The 12,316-nt window shown below is 36.4% G+C and overlaps 1 pseudogene across 1 annotated transcript; it reads right to left on the bottom strand.

Moving 5' to 3' along the window:
• Positions 1-1,374: 1,374 nt before the first annotated feature.
• LOC147558081 (sanguinarine reductase pseudogene) lies at positions 1,375-2,508 on the bottom strand (annotated as a pseudogene). Its single transcript, XR_015235427.1, has 2 exons — positions 1,526-2,508; positions 1,375-1,460 (listed from the first exon to the last, which is right to left on the bottom strand). The product of XR_015235427.1 is annotated as a sanguinarine reductase pseudogene (transcript).
• Between the last annotated feature and the right edge of the window lie 9,808 nt (positions 2,509-12,316).

The raw sequence follows: 12,316 nt of genomic DNA, 5'->3' as shown, positions 1-12,316 counted from the left end.
CCCTAGGTGATGTGTTTAATACTCTACATGCAGTTGAAGTGAGAGGTCTAAAGAGGGACAAGGTGGTCTGGAAAGTTACTACATCGGGTGACTACACGGTGAAGGATACATATAACTCTATAAGACGAAAAGGCGATAAACTATCGTGGACGAGGCTGGTGTGGTGTAAAGAGGGGGTACCAAAACACTCATTTATTGCATGGATTACTCTTAAACGGGATCTGAAAACAAAGACTAAGCTGCGGGCATGGGGTCTAGAGGTGGATGAAATCTGTCCTTTATGTGACTCGGGAATAGAGACAGACGAACACCTCTTTTTTCAGTGTTCTAATTCGGTCACAATATGGACGGAACTACTACTCATGCTAGGTATTCACCAGAATCATACAGGAATATGGTTAGAGGAGATCAATTGGTGTGTGGACACCTTTCGTGGTGACTCGATATTGGGACGATTGGGGAGTGTGGTCTTCACAGCCTATATCTATAATATCTGGACTGAACGAAATAACCGAGTATTTCGTGGTGCGAGCAAACCACATCAAGAGGTCTTACCGCAAGTGATTAGTGAGATATAAATAAAGGCAATGGCATGGAAACGGGTGATATTAGACACGAATGAGGCTAGATGTATATTAGATCGATGGAATATAACAGTCCCACTAATCAGGAAGGCCCCAACGATTTGCAAATGACAAGGACCTGCTGTTGGCCACACTCTAATTAACACTGATGGAGCATATGATCCCACTTTTGCTGGATATGGAGCTATTTTGCGGGACTCGCGAGGGGAAACAATAATAGCAGCAGCTTCCATGACGGAAAGAATCTTGGTTCTTGCACATGAAATGCAGGGGGTCAAAATGGGTCTTGAACTAGCCCTAAAAATGGGCAGGTCTCGGGGTCGAATAGCCACTGATTCATTATTAACTGTGACTATCTTAACTAACACTGGGAAAGATCCTCCATGGCATGTTATGCGACTATTTCGAGAGATCCGGACGCTATGGGAATAATTTGAGGGTGCTCCATTGCATATGTTTTTCGAGAGATAAACCAGGCAGCTGACTATCTCTAGAAGATGCGACCTGCTAGTGGGACTATTGAGTTGTTACCAACAGAATTACCGGAAGACCTACAAAAGATTTTGAGGGATGATAAAAGGGGTGTTATCAGAGTCCGTCATCCTTAGTTTCTTTGTTTTTTTTATCTTGATGTTGAATTTATATGGTTTACTTTAGTTGATTCGAACTTTTCATTGGTTAATTTTTTGATTCTTTCGTTGTAAAGGGTCGGGCCCTCTAACCCGTTGACAATTTCAAATAAAAAAAGTAAGGGTAGTGATCAAAGTTGAATACATGACACTTTGTCCAGTTCAAACAAAAAGCACACATGTTTCATTAGTATATTTTGTTTACTCAAACAAATAGAGATTTCATTAAAAAAACAAGATAAAATCACTCAAACAAGAAAATATGTAATGAAAAAAAATAGAGATTTCATTAAAAAAACAAGATAAAATCACTCAAACAAGAAAATATGTAAAAAAAGATTGTAAACTGAGTATCTCTTGAAATGGGTCTTAGAAAAGTTCGGAAATAGGGGCGAAAAGAGCACCAAAATTCTTTGTGGGCTCACCATTTCCCTCTGGTTTTGATCCCAAATCAAATGCTTTGAATTTGACATTCTCAAATTGAAGAGCTTGAACACAAGCTTCAGCAACATCAGCTCTAGCAATATATCCATTCTCAGTTGGAAGAAGAAGATCGTCTTTCCCTACCAACAACTCTCTTATCCCACCTTCTTTGTTATCCAAACCTCCAGCTCTAATAATGGTGTATGCCAAACCAGAGTCAGCTAGATATTGCTCTGCTTTTCTCTTCCATATAAGTATATTTCCATTTCCAAGACTGTTCAAGAAATGGTTTGGATCCGATCCACCCATCGATCCAACTAGAACTACATGTTTAACTCCAAGAGCTTTAGCTGTATCAATTTGATTCTTTTGTCCAATCCAATCGACTTGTTCTGGGTATTGTCCTTCTTCGAAATAGAACTCGGGCATTGGTCCGTCAAACGATCCATCGATCATATCTTCAGCTCTTCCAGTACCCAAACTTTCAGCTGGAAATTCATCGGTAGGTTTCATCTTTGGGATCGCACTTGTGAGAATGATGAGACCATCAATTCCTTTCATGGCATGTTCTAGGGTTTGACAATCCATAATATCCCCAATGAAGGTATCATCTCCTCCTCCAAGCTTCTGCTTACTTGCTTCAGATCTAACCAAACCCCTCACCACAAACTGCTCTGATCTTTCCTTCAATTTCTTGTATGCAAGTTGTCCGGTTAACCCAGAAGCTCCGGTGACAAGAACGGTCATCTTTTGACATGAGCCTTCCATTTTTTTTTCTTGTTGAACAAATATTAAGAGAAAGGGGAAGCTTAGTAACTGAAAATATGAAAACTTTTCTTTGGTATTCTTTACTCTCTTCGATTGAGGAATGAATTGGTGAGAATTGTTAATGAGGAAACACATATTTATACCAAAAGGAAGAGGAGTTGAAAATAGAGAAAGTTAAGGAAAATAAGGGAGGCTGCATTAAATTAACATATTTAGTCACCAAACAATGTGGAAGTATGAGTTTTTTGACCAACCTTTAGTGATTGAGGAACCTTCTAATACTTTAGGAATTTTCCGTGGGATGTAACAATAGGAATGGGACAATTTAGGTTTAAATTTAAAGATTTTGAAGCTTAGGAGTACTTGCAGTCGGTAGATAGGTTGTATCAGTAGTATTGTTCTTATAAAGAAATGGTTGTAAAATATTATAGAGTTAATTCCATTTTGGTCTACTAAAGATGACCAACTGACCAAAATGGCCCCCTAAAGATGACTAGCTTTCAATATGGCCTCCTTTTTCGTTTTTCTATCTTTTTCTTCGTTAGTCGTTAGTGAGCTGGCAATTTCTTCTCACATTTACCCCTGCCGTATCTACCCCATATCTTGGATGACGCACCGAGAATCTTTATGGTCCTAGGTTGTCCAATACACTTCTACCTCCTCTCTCTTCCTTTCTCACTTCTTTAAAAAATTCTCTCTCTCTCTACTATCTCTCTCTACTAAATCTCTCTTTCTCTCTCTAAAACTTCAAGAAAAATGAAGCTCTGTCATCATCAATTATTGAAGAAGTTCTACTTCGTTTATTGAAATACACAAGAATCAATGATTTATGGAAATAAACACAAGAATAAATGATTTCCAAAACGGGAATTGTTAATGGTGAATCAGACTATTCTTCTTCTTTTAACAATTAACACTATCATATTATACATATTTATATGAATATATGAATATGAATGATTAATTTATGAAATGGGTTTTTGCTGTTTCTTTATCTAGATTAATAGGTGATGGAGAAGAAAGAGAAGGAGGATTACATATTCATCATCATCAACATGGTGGAAAAATCTTTGTTCATCATCAAGACAGCAACAACAACAACAATAATAATAAATACAAAATCCAATAATACAAGTAAAGTTTTCCTTGTTTATTTTGTTCAATAAAATTTTATAGTTCTCAAGCATTAGGAGGTCATCAAAATGCAAGTAGAGTTTTCGAACAACAATAATAATAATAATACAAAATCAAATAATACAAGAGAGAGTAGAGAAAGAGAGAATCATTTAAAGAAGGGAGAAAGAAAGAGAGGAGAGGTAGAAGTGTATTGGACAACCTAGGGACCATAAAGATTCTCGGTGTCTCATCCAAGATATGGGGTAGATACGGGCAGGGATAAATGTGGCAAGAAATTGCCAGCTCACTAACGGCTAACGGAGAAAAGACAGAAAAACAAAAAAAACGGTCATATTGGAAGCTGATCATCTTTAGGGGGCATTTTGGTCAGTTGATCATCTTTAGGGGGCCAAAATGGAATTAACCCAATATTATATCATGAAAGGACTCCAAGAGGCATCGTATAATGTATCCCAGAATTTAATATCTGGAGTACTTTTCAAAGAGATATTTTTTTATATGTAAATTTGATTGTTGTGCATTCTTTTTTTTTTTTTTGTTAAGGTGATTAGATTAAATTAAAAAGACAAAGTGTTATTACAGTACATGGAATTAAGAAAATAAGGAATTCTATGCCAAGATTCTGCTTTATTCTTTTTCCTTGCATGCTTCGCTAGCTTGTCAGCTGGCTTATTAAATTTCCGATTAATGTAATTAAATTTCACGTTGTTGAAATACTTTTTCCTGTCATGAATTCTCTGGAGGTGAACTCTGGATTGCCAGTTAACTTCGTGTTTGGGATTCTGGATGTGGCTAATAAGATTAATGTTGTCACTCTCGATGATGATGTCTTTGTACTCATGTTCCTCTGCCCAGAGAAGACCATTAAGGAGGGCAACAGCTTCCCCCTCCTCGCTATTTCTGCATCTGGCTATAGATGTTTGAGCTGCAATGAATTTTGCTCTCTCATCCATAGACACTCATTCATTCACACATATAATAATTTAAAACATATACATCCATAGACACTCATTTGTTCATAAGCATCTAAAGACTTAACGCTAAAAAATAATATTTATCAATAATTTGAATAATTTAATGTTGTTCGAAAAGGTTAAAAAAAGTTAATTTAAGACACAACTTAGGGGAATAACGTTTTATAGTTGGAGAATCCACGACCGAGGGTTTTAGAGTTCGAAATGGAACTTAAAATCTTTTTTCCTTCATCCGACGAAGAGGGTTCCGACAATGGGAACTCATCCCTTAACTGAAAAAATTGAAGGAGGCAGAGAGATAAATAGTGGTGGTTTGAGGAGAAAAAGGGGAAAGAACATATTCTTTTAAGGTCGCCCACAACAACCGTCTACCAATTGTGGTGGTTGGAGGAAAAGAAATCGACATAGAGGAGGGAAAGATTTTTTTTAAGGGTCGGCGACAATGACAGTCTGTTAACGACTCTTCTCTGACGCGAAGAAAGTAAGAGCATTCAAGATTTTTCAGCATAAAATCTTGGATGCTCCAGTTACAAAATGTTATTCCCAAAGTCGCGACCTAAAAATTTACTTAGCTAACTGGTATTTTTACTATTACTGACACTTTCAGCTAGAAGATCAAAATAAGTTAGTTATTTTTATGTGAGTATGCAGGTTCCTAAACTTAATCAAAATAAGTTCACATAAATTTTCCTACCTAACTTGTTAAGTTTGTGGTCATTTAACTCAAAATTAATTGGCAATGAGTGAAGAAGGCTTATACATTATATTCTTGGTTGCTAGTTATATCCCTTCTCCCATGTGGGACTATTTTCACACACCTCCTCACGTGTGGCGTGGTTAGCCTAACACATATTTTTTTTTCGAGTGACGTGGAATCCGTGTGGCTTTTAAGCCTATCATGTGTGCGCCTAGCTCTAATGTCATGTTAAGTTTGTGGACATCCAACTCAAAACCAACTGGCAATAAGTTTAGAAGACCTATACATTGGATTCTTGGTGCAAGTTACCACTTCTCTCATGTCGCACTATTCACAAAGGTTCGGCCCAGGCCCAAAGCAGGCAAAGCAGCTGCTTTGAGCCCCATTTGGAGAAGGTCCCCCAAAATATACCTTTTTATAGACACCGGGTGAAAAAAAAATTAAAGGAACTGCTCCTTTAAATCAGTCCGTGAATCCAAGGGATTAAGGGAGTTGCACGTGACTTTTTCTTTAGGTGGGCAATTGAGAGAATCTTGGTAACTGTTCGCACAAAACCTAATAACTTAATTACTAGTATGAGTATCTTGTGTTGTATTATATTACTAGATATATTAAAAGTAAATGAAAGTGAAAGATAAGTGATTGGCTTCTGTAATTCTCCTTTGATTATTCTCTGTAAAAGTACAAACCTAAATGGAACTAAACATGGTATATATATATACCCACTTAGTATCTCTAACTAAGTGTTACACGAAGTTAGATACGAGCTTCATCTTCATAGATACCAGACGGACTCTCAACATTAAAGATTATATCTCGATCAAGAAGAGATGCCAGCCTTGCAAGCTTCAGAATGGAGACTGCCCTACAAACCGAAGTTATATGATGCATTTCTTCACTTCTGATATTTTGTTGTACTACTTTTCTTATTGTAGTTGTATTTTTCTTCTTACTGTATTGTAATAGACTTTTAATATTAATATATTACCTTCAACAAAAAAAAAAAAAAAAACCAACACATAGTGACTTTGCATGGGATGAGGTGTAAATTCCTAATTAATGATATATTAGAAAATCACAAAGGAAGCACCTCATGCTTGTTTACTATCTTACTCCATAAGATATAGGCAAAAGGCACCACGCCATCTCTTATCTGAAGCAAACATATAGTTGTCATCCACATCACTTCATAACACTCCCCCTTGGATGACCATCAATAAAAGTAATTTCCTCACTGAAATTTTGTCAGAAAAATCTAGTTAGAGATTTCAGGTTTCACTGGATGTGTGAAATGCTGCCTCGTTAAAACCTTGCCAGAAAAACCTATTGGGACAAAAACTGGACGAAGGAAAAAGAGTACAGAGAGTAAATATCCAGTACTACTGATGATAATATTCTCCCCGTGATGAATATCATATTATGGGCTGATGTAATTTTACATCTTTAGGTTTTTCAAGCTTTCCATTCCGATGCCTTGTACTAATTTTCTGAAAGTTGTACTAGGCAAAGACTTGGTAAACAAGTAGGCATAATTCTCACATGATTGAATCTTCTGAATATCAATTTCTCCATTCTTTTGTAGATGGTGTAAGCAAAATAACTTAGGCAAAATGTGTTTCGTTCTGTCACCTTTAATATATCCTTCCTTGATTTGAGCAATGCAAGCTGCATTGTCTTCATAAATAATGGTAGGTGCCTTTGTAATTCCAGAAATATCACATGATATTCTGATATGGCTAATAATGGACCTTAGCCATACACATTCTCTAGTAGCTTCATGAAGAGCAATAATCTCCGAGTGATTGGAAGATGTAGAGGGCATACTTTGCTTACTTGATCGCCAAGAGAAAGCTGTACCACCACTAGTAAAAACATAGCCTGTTTGTGAAACTCATTTATGTGGATCAGAGAGATATCCTGCGTCAGTATATCCTGTTACTTGTGAACCATTGGAGGAATTTATCGAACAGAATAACCCATGTCAGTAGTTCCCCGAAGGTATCGAAGAATATGCTTTATTCCCATCCAATGTCGCTTTGTTGGTGCCGAACTGAACCTGGCTAATAAATTTATTGCAAAAGAAATGTCAGGTCTAGTACATTGAGCCAAATATAATAAAGCACCGATTGCACTTAAATATGGTACTTCAGGACCAAGTAGTGCTTCATTATCTTCTTTAGGACGATAAGGATCTTTTATAGTATCTAAAGATCTGACAACCATGGGATCTTTTCAAAGCTTTTTCTGTATACAAATTTTGATGGACAAGTATACCACTTTCACTTCTCTCAATTTGTAAGCCAATGCAGAATTTTGTTTTTTCAAGTCTTTCATCTCAAATTCTTTTTTCAAATACTCTGCAGCTTTTGAGATATCTTCAACTGTCCCAATTAGATTTATATCATCAACATATATTGAATGATAGCGAATCCAGTACATGATTTCTTAATGAACACGCATGGGCAAATAGGATCATTTACATATCCTTCCTTGGTCAAATATTCACTGAGACGATTGTACCACTTTCGCCCTGATTGCTTTAAACCATATAAAGCTCTATTAAGTTTTAGTGAATACATGACACGTGGTTTTCCTTCTGCTAATTTGAATCCTTCAGGAACTTTTATATAAATATCGGTATCCAAATTTCCATATTGATATGCAGGAACGACATCTAATAGATGCATCTCGAGTTCTTCTTGAGCTGCCAGACTGATTAAATATCTAAATGTAATTGCATCCATGACAGGAGAATATGTTTCTTCATAATCTATTCCTGGTTTTTGTAGAAAACCCTGTGCCACAAGTCGTGCTTTATAGCGAACGATCTCATTATTTTCATTGTGTTTCTTACAAAAACCCATTTGAATCCAACTGGGTTTACATCTTTTGGTGTGAGGACCACTGGTCCAAAAACACTACGCTTATTGAGTGAATCTAATTCTGCCTGAATTGCATCTCTCCATTTTGATCAATCGGGTCTTTGTCGACATTCCTCAATAGAGCGTGGCTCATAATCATCATTCTTTTTCAGAATTGTGCCACCGCAAAAGAAAATACCTCATCTACAATTGTTTCATTTCGGTCCCACATTTCTTTTTGATAGACCTAAAAAGTTACCTAAATAGGTTTCCACCCGCAAGTATACGGGCGTCAAGTAATAGTTCCGGTAAGACCGGTTCGTTCCTCAGAGACTAAGTTAAACTAATTCTAACCTTAAAACTATTGAGATTTAAAATTGGTTTTGATGGTGATGAAATAGAACTATAATATAAAACTCAAGAAAAATAAATAAATAAATAAATATTTCTATATTCAGAAAAAGGGAACCTAGGGTTTTCGAATCCGTTTTCCTAACAATTCTAAGGACAAATTAATTTTTGGTCTAATTCGATAGTTCTTTGTATAACTCAGATTTTCAGTCCATGAACGGTCTAAAAACCCGGAAGATATTATCGTTAAAATAATAAAAACTGTAATAAATTTATCATTAGAATAATTATTTAAACTTCATCTAAAACCCTAGATATAAAGGACTTAGCTACTCATGCTAGAAACGATAAATATTTGAAGTAATAGAAGAAAAAGAAGAAAGAAACTTACTTTTCTGCGATTTTCCCACCAAACAGACCCTTAAGGAGTTGATTTCCTTCTGTTTTTCCGAGAATCTGCCAAACGCACCCTCTGGGAAAACGATTTTCTCGTCTTCCAGGAAATATTTTCCTCTCTGAGAAAATTATTTTCTCATCTTCTTCAACTCTGTTTTCTCTCTCTATGTTCCTGTTTTCTCTATTTTTTCTTAATCTAATCTCTCTCTCTCTATGTTATCTCTTTCTTTCTCACTAGAAACAGAAAATAACAAGAGCAATCAAAGAATCAAGGAAGAAAAATCAAACCAATTCTTTAAAAACCGAGCTTCTGTTTTTCTCTCTCTCTACAAAACTCTCTTCTCAATCTCTCTGTCTCTCTCTCTATCTCTCACAAATAAAGAGTACAATCAGAAAGAAAAGAAAAAACAGAAATACTCAAAAACTCTCGCTCTCTCTCTCTACTGTTCTATTTCTCTCTTAAAACCGAGATTCAGCTCTCGGTTTCTCTCTCTATCTCCTTTTCTGTTCTGTTCTATATAACCGTGATTATCCTTCTCTGATTTTCTGTTCTATAAAGCTGATGATATCCCTCTCTCTAACTTTCTTCTTTCTTATATAGACCAACCGAGTCTCTCTTGCTCTATCTTCTGTTTTCGATTTGAATCAATCTCCTCCAATCTCGGCTTCTCTGATTTTGCTCTCTCTCTCTCCAAAAACCTAACCAACAACCTTCTTCCTTCTCTCTCTCGGTTTTATGCTCTCTCTAATTCTTTCTCTGGGTCTCTCTCTTTCTGTTTTGATTTTAAGAAACCCTTTTCTCAGCTCTCTGTTTCTTCATTCGGTTATAAGATCTAAACAAATATCTTTGGCCAGCTAATCCGATTTGATACTCCCGGTTCTGTTGCAATCCGACCTGTTTAGGTACGGTGATGAGCTCGGGTGCATGGGATTACACCCCTCCCCCACTGGATAACCAGGAGTACACCCTTCCGTAACCGAGGATAGCCCGAAATAATACAAGCCGTCAGATTCACCTCCCTGTAGCGTGCCATGTGTCCCTGATGGTATATGTTGACTTTTAGTCAACTGATTTGACTCGGACTTTGACCTTGAATATTTTATCGATCCGGACTCCGATTTGACTTCCGTTTTCGCCTACGTGCTCGTCTTGGACTCTACTTTCCATCCGAACACTAATCTTGACCAAGAAGTCAGAATCAACAAATGACCAAAATGCCCCTCGTCTGTATTCTTTCCGACTTTATCCGTTTCGCACGCGTAACTCTGTAAAAAGGTACCTGAACATAAAAGAGAGTAATTCGTGAGAGTAACTGCTCTAGAGAGACTAACTCGTCTAAATTAAGAGACTCAGATGGGACATTTCCATGTCTCATCACTTTTGAACATTCATAATTTATAGAGATTTTCTCATTGTTCGGTATCTCTGCCTCATCAAGAATTTCACCCTCTTCAAGGGATATTTGTTCAGAAAGTGTGGTTGTATCATTAATAGTCTCTTCTAGAGAACTATTATTTTGTGATTGTTCTTCCTCTTTCTAGGGATAGTATCTTTAAAACCAATTGGTCGTCCATGCTTCTAACGTATTTTAGATGATTCATTCGCTATAGCAGTTTCTCCTGGTCATTTAGGAATATTAATTCGTGCACGAGCATTAGCAGCAGGGATATATGATTCCGTTACCCTTGTTGCATCATTAAATGCATCTGGTAGTTTATTCGCAATGCCTTGCAAATGTACAATCCTTTCTACTTCTAGCTCAGATTGATTTGTATAACGATCAAGATGAGATAAACTTTGTGTATTCCAACACAATTCAATTTGTTCGTTATTCACTGCAGACAAATTTTCTCCCCCTAATGGTGGGAAAATTGTCTCATCGAAATGACAATCTGCAAATCTTGCACATCCACATCGAAAAATACGCAAATGCGCTAATATTTGGTTGATGGCCCAAAACAAGCTGCAAAGGAGAATGTTGACCATTCGTAGTAGGTCGTAGGCGGATCAAAGCAGCAGCATGTAATACTGCAGATCCCCATGCAGAAACCAACAACTTGGTTTTCATCAACATAGGACGTGCAATCAGTTGTATATGTTTTATGCATGATTCTGCTAGACCATTCTGTGTATGAACATAAGCTACATGATGTTTAACATCAATACCAACTGATATACAGTACGCATCAAAAGCCTTTGATGTAAATTCACCTGCTCCGTCAAGGCGTAAGGACTTAATCGGAAAATCGGGAAAATGAGCTCATAATCGAATAATTTGGGCAAGCAACCTTGTAAATGCATTATTACGAGTAGACAAAAGATTAACATGAGACCATCTCGCAGAAGCATCTATCAATATCATGAAATATCGAAACGGTCCACATGGTGGGTGCATAGGACCACATATATCTCCTTGGATTCTTTCCAGAAATTTAGGAGATTCGATATGAACTTTTGTGTGAGACGGTCTTATAATTAATTTCCTCAATGAGCAAGGTGTACAAGCAAAATCCTTGCTTATTAGAATCTTTTGATTCTATAGTGGGTGCCCCTGAGAATTTTGAATTATTCTACTCATCATGGTAGATCCTGGGTGTCCCAAACGGTCATGCCAAAGTGTCGTCACACTTGGATCATAAAACTTCTGGTTTATGACAATAGAAGATTCAACCGTTTTTATCCTTGTAACATACAATCCTGAAGATAGAGTTGCCAATCTCTCGAGATCATGCTTCTGGCCCGAAGCAGTTGAAGTAATATACAAATATTCTTCATTATTTTCATCTCTAGTTTCAAGATGATAAACATTTCGACGTATGTCTTTAAAACTTAACAGATTCTTTAAAGATCTGTTCGAATACAATGCATCGTCAATGGTTAACTTCGTACCACTTGGTAATATTATAATTGCTCTGCCAGAGCCGTCAATGAGACTAGATGAACCAGCGATATATAGTAATCGCATTAGCCTTATACAATTTCAGAGTCAAGAAGTACTTTTTACTTCGAAAGATGGAATTCGTGGTTCCACTGTCCGCCAGACAAATATCTTCATCATCTCTAAAAAATGTACCTCTAGAATTCATACCTTAACTAACATAAAAAAATATATATACATATAAGATATCGATAGAAAAAATTTAAGTTTTATATATTACATTGGTATACAATAGTCAATAAGTAAAACATTAATATAATACAAAATTTACAACAACTCAAAATATTATAAAAATATTACTAAGGAGAGTTACGAATTTGATCAATCATTTCATCAAACTCATCATCGAGTAATTGATCGAACTCATTATTAGTAAGATTTTCATATCCACTATCATAGATATCCTTTTCTTTGATGGGATATTGAAACAACGATGTGGTGCTATTCAGATTAATCCCATAATCTGTGACTTTTGACTCGGTTCTGACTTCAGTAAGATATATTTCAACATCGTCAGTTAAATAGTCAGATACATCCAATCTTGTGTTAGATGAAGA

The sequence above is a fragment of the Eschscholzia californica genome, unplaced genomic scaffold, assembly GCF_041429995.1.
Source record: "Eschscholzia californica isolate CP2 unplaced genomic scaffold, dmEscCali1.0.p SCAF_2, whole genome shotgun sequence".
Lineage (NCBI taxonomy): Eukaryota > Viridiplantae > Streptophyta > Magnoliopsida > Ranunculales > Papaveraceae > Eschscholzia > Eschscholzia californica.
The sequence above is the reverse complement of the archived record's forward strand: the minus strand, read 5'-3'. Positions and strand labels throughout refer to the sequence as shown.